The sequence below is a fragment of the Trachymyrmex septentrionalis genome, unplaced genomic scaffold, assembly GCF_001594115.1.
Source record: "Trachymyrmex septentrionalis isolate Tsep2-gDNA-1 unplaced genomic scaffold, Tsep1.0 scaffold129, whole genome shotgun sequence".
Lineage (NCBI taxonomy): Eukaryota > Metazoa > Arthropoda > Insecta > Hymenoptera > Formicidae > Trachymyrmex > Trachymyrmex septentrionalis.
The window spans coordinates 845,378-851,050 of record NW_017304428.1 but is presented as its reverse complement, the minus strand read 5'-3'; positions in this window follow the sequence as shown (position 1 = coordinate 851,050).

The window sequence follows — 5,673 nt, the reverse complement described above, 5'->3', positions numbered from 1 at the left end:
TGGCGCGTATCAAGGTTAGATTTAGTTAGTAGCATCTCTTGGAGGAACACACACCAAGTTACAGCCAGATCGGTCTATTTGTTTGTGTTTGGCATTCATTTGAATCGAGGAAGTCGAGGGGGGTTTGTTTCTGCAATCACGTCCTCCGTCCGTTTCCATAAAATCTTTTTCCCGCCAGCCATTTCTTCATATTGGGGAACAAATAGTAGTCCGAGGGAGCCAAGTCTGGAGAATAGGGGGGATGTGAGACGAGTTGGAACCCTAATTCCATTAATTTTGCGACCACAACTGCTGAGGTGTGAGCTGGTGCGTTATTGAAAATCACTCGACTTCCTCGATTCAAATGAATGCCAAACACAAACAAATAGACCGATCTGGCTGTAACTTGGTGTGTGTTCCTCCAAGAGATGCTACTAACTAAATCTAACCTTGATACGCGCCAGTAGTGCCATCAGCAGTGACTTTGCACGGACTTCAAACGACCCTCGTATTAGAGCATGCAACACGAATAAATCTATTATTACAATGAAATAATCTGAACTTAATAAAAATTAATAAAAATAAATTGTAAATATATTGAAAAATAAAGAGAAAATGTAGAAAAATATTAAATTAACTTAAAAATATATATACAGGGGCAAAAGTCCCGCTACCATTTTGATTGCGCGCCATCTTGGTTATGTGACGTATAGCTCAGTTTAGCTTTAACCATTGTGTTGTGTAGACGTCCAAATTTTATATGGTAGCGGGACTTTTGCCCTACCCTGTATTTGTATAAAGAAATATTATGTAATTATGTATCTATGAAAATGTTATGAGAAAGCTGAGAGATATAAAAGAAATTTATATACATGTATGTCCAAAAAATAAATTTAAAATACAATAAATAAAAAGAAATCCTTTTTGCTCGACTTTCTATGTTACTTTTTGTTCACTTTTTCGCAAAAATTAGACCAATCTCTCGAGATTTCTCATACAACATTTCATCAAATGGACAATACACATAATACTTTCCTCTAACTTTCTACTCTGAATCATGTATGCTCGAAAGACAAATTGTTTAAGTGGAACATTGAAACGCTTATTTAAATAGAGAGAGCAAGAGAGAGAACAATAAAAAAGGGAGGAAATGAGACAGGGCACTTGCTTATTTCATGCATGCGCACTTCATTTTGGCCAACATAAAATCGGGAGAGTTGTGCTACTGTATATACTGTGCAGTAGCTCAACTCTCTGTCGGCACCTTTGTTGATGACCTTGATGTTAGTATTGGCCAAAATAGAGTGCGCATGCGTGAAATAAATAAGTTACCTAACGTTGCCACGATTACCACCTAAATTTCTTTCTTTTTTTATCCTTTTTTCATTGTCAAAATTCCTTACAAAATTCACTAGATTTATTCGCATCGCAATCCAACGAATTCGTTGAAGTAGGTAAGTGCTATTGTAGGATATTAGGAGCATATTGGAGTATATTAGAGCATGCGCGAATAAACCTAATATTGCAATGAAATAATTTAAATTTTATGAAAATTAATAAAAATAAATTGTAAATATATTGAAAAATAAAGAAAAAATATAGAAAAATTACGAAAAATATTAAATTAACTTAAAAATGTATATTTGTATAAAGAAATATTATGTAATTATACATCTATGAAAATATTATGAGAAAGCTAATATAAAAGAAATGTGTATACATATATGTCCAGAAAATAAGTTTAAAATATAATAAATAAAAAAAAATCTTTTTTGTTCGGTTTTCTATGTTACTTTTTGTTCACTTTTTTACTTTATCATTTTTTCACAAAAATTAGATCAATTTCTCGAGATTTCTCACATAATATTTCACTAAATGGACAATACATGTAATACTTCTCTCTAAATTTCTACCATGTATACTTGAAAGACAAATGTTTAAGTGGAATATTGAAACGCTTATTTAAATAGAGAGAGAGAGAGAGAGAGAGAGAGAGAGAGAGAGAGAGAGAGGGGGGGGGAGAGAGAGAGAAATAAAAAAAGGAAAAAAAGAGATGGGGCAATTTACTTATTTCAGGCATGAGCACTTCATTTTGACCAACACAAAATCAGGAGAGTTGCGCTACTATATATTGTGGTTCCGAGATGGGTCGAATGCTCAAACGTATTGTGCATTTTTCCCCGTGTTACAATGAGGAAAAATTCGCGCGGTTCTCGCGACCGCGAACGTGTCCGCGATCATGATTTACTGGCACATACCCGCGTGTCGTGTCAGCCAATCAGGTGCGCTGCTACGCACGTCTGATTGCGTCACAATATATACCGTAACGTAATTCTCCTGATTTTATGTTAACCAAAATGGAGTGCGCATGCATGAAATAAGTAAGTTGCCCCATTTCTTAAAAACGTTTTTTAGGCACTGGTTAAATAACCATATTATACAATGTTTTAAAATCGTTTTTTGAGATAAAATATAAATGAAAAAAGAATTTGTATGACTATACTGTGTCCGGCGAGATTATTACAATAACTCACAAGAAAGTAGATGAGATTAAACTGAAAGTCGAAAATAGTTTAATAACACTTAAATTGAGCAAGGTAACGCAATTTTGTGATAATATTTTGTATAATATTTTGAAAAAAGGAGAATTAAATAACCACTACTTCATTTGGAAGAGAAAATGTCTTTGAATGCATTGTGATATAATAATATCATTTAAGAAGAATTTAAACCATTTGAATTAGAATAGGAAAATCCTTCAATAAGATATATGTATATTTAGATTATTGTATAAAGATTAAAGATAGTACCATTTGGATTAAGTAAATAATAATGAAGATAGTATTACTTGGGTTTTACTTTTTATTTTGATAGTAGAATTTAACTTGGCATCACAGTTGTTGATATCAAATTTTTTGTACAAATTATACATATCATTAGATTAATATTCATTGAAACATCTACTTATTTATTTGGAATATTATTTATTTATTTATTTTAAATATATAACTTGTTTAACATCTATTGCTGTGGCTGTATGCTCTTTATTATTTATATTTAATATTCATTGTTTATTTAATTTAGCATGGTATAAAGAAATGGGATTTAATTTGACGTTCTTGACCAGTTCTTGATATCAAATCTTTTAGAAAAATGATACATATCATTAAAGTTAATATTATTTATTTAATTTGGTATCCGAATTACATGGAATTTAATTTGCGCCAATTGTTAATATCAAATCTTTTTTACGAATAATACATAAAATTTTGAGGAATTTTACTTGGCGCCAATTTTGTTGATATCAAATCTTTTATACGAATGATATTATGATGATCATTAGAATTAAGCAAATAACAGAAATAGACAGTACCATTTGTGTTTTACTTTTAATTGACTTTTAATTAATTAATTTGATAGAATTTAACTTGATTAGTTAAGATTATAGCATCTGAGTTTTAATTTTTCATTTGATACATTAATTTTTTTCAAAGAATAATAATTTTTGACAGAATTAAAGTTGCCATTACTCGGGTTGGAATAAGAAGACTTTCAATAAGAATATCCTTAAAGAAAAATTGAAACTATTGTTAATTGGATTGGATACTTACAATTAGTATTATACAAAGGACTGGTTTCACCAACTCGATTAAGCCGAATCGGTGATTAACTGTCAATAATAAGTGATCAATTCTACTAAACAGCAAACACAATTAGTCAATTCTACAGCCATTAAGTAATTGGCGTTGGTGAAATCGACTCAAATGATTCTTCACGAAAAGCACGCATACTTAGTGCATTTTTATCTTTTTTAAAAAAGTTAGTTTATATAAATAACAAGAAGCAGTACCATTTGTGTTTTACTTTTTAATTTGATAGAACTTGATTTGTTAAGATTGTAGCATCTGAGTTTTAATTTTTCATTTGACACATTAATTTTTTTCGAAGAGTAATAATTTTTGACAGAGAATTAAAATAGCCATTATAAATACTAATCTAGTTAAGCTGGTTTAATGGAGAAAACTGTCTCCTACGAGGGTGGTCCCAGAAGTACCCGACCTGACGTACAAATGGCGGTTGTTGTATAAAAAAAATCACTGTAGGGGAAAGCACCAACTTTCTAAAGCTTAACTATGAAGTTTGAAGACGCTACGTTGTTCAGTATTTGTTTGGCAGCCATCAATAGTGGACGATCTCGGTGAATTTGCAAAGATGGAAAAAATTGGTCATCGTTATGTGATACAATACTTTCATTTGAAAGGTCTTAGCCCAACCAATATCAAAGCCGAGCTGGATTCTACTCTGGAGGAGTCTGCTCCTTCGTTTACAACAGTAAAATATTGGGTGGCAGAGTTTAAACGAGGCCGTACGAGTTGCGAAGACGAACATCGCAGTGGTCGACCAAGTGAGGTGGCCATTCCAGAAATGGTAAAGAAAATTCACAAAATGGTATTGGGTGACCGTCGATTGAAAGTGCACGAGCTAGCAGACATGGTAAACATTTCAAAAAGTGCTGTACATCGCATATTGGCTGAAAATTTGGAGATGAGAAAGCTGTGCGCAAGGTGGGTGCCGCGCTTGCTCACAATCGAACAAAAGCAGCGTCGAGAGGATGTTGAGTTAAAGTTCGAATTGCTTCCCCACGCACCCTATTCGCCAGATTTAGCCCCCTCGGATTATTTTCTCTTTCCAAACTTGAAAAAATGGCTCGGTGGTAGAAGATTTACCATCAATGAAGAGGTGGAGTCTGCGGTTAATGGCTATTTTGAGGAATTCAACGGTTCTTACTATAAACAGGCTATCGAAGCTATTGAACATCGCTGGGAAAAGTGTATCGAGCTAAAAGGAGACTATGTGTTGAGAAATAAAGATATTTTTTCCCAAACTTTTTGTGTTTTTTTTGTTAGGTCGGGTACTTCTGGGACCACCCTCGTATAAGAGCATGAATAATCAATATGCTGAGGCGTTCGAATTCCTATCTGTTCTTCAGATGTTATGTCAGCCTTGTTTAACATTCGATAAATAACAAGAATGAAGTGATATCTGGGTAGTCTTGGGTGGAATTTAAACATAACCCTAAAGGTAATTAATTAAGTCTCCAGATAAATACGGAGGTCAATATGATCAGAACATGAATGTCGTATATATACCAGAAAGAGAGGGATAAGATGACGAAGAGGGTAAAATAACGAATTGTTAATTTTTTAAAGATAATAATAGATTAAAAGCAGATGCTTGACTCAGTAAAGGCTTTAGTTAATAATACACAATCTCTTATAGTTTGAATTCAATCCGACTACAAAAATAGATAATATATTAAGAAATGTGTTTTGGATGCATTCACTTGTAATTTTGCAGTATTTGTATATAAGGAATGACGTAATTATAGTAAATACTTTTCTTTAAAATTGCAATATTGTGTAATTAAAAGCGAATACAATAATATATTAATATTTTTTTTACTTTTCGTATTACAATGGTTTTATTAATTAAATAAAAAAATATACGATAACTGTGGATAAGATGACGAATGTCGTGTATGGGTAACATGACGCTTTTATGGAAGCAGATTGTAGGTTATGTACTGACGCGTGACTACGCGTGACGTTTTCGCAACTCAAATAATAAATAATTTGATGCTCATAGTTCAATTCTTTCTTCCCACAATACAATCAATATGACTAATGTAGATAT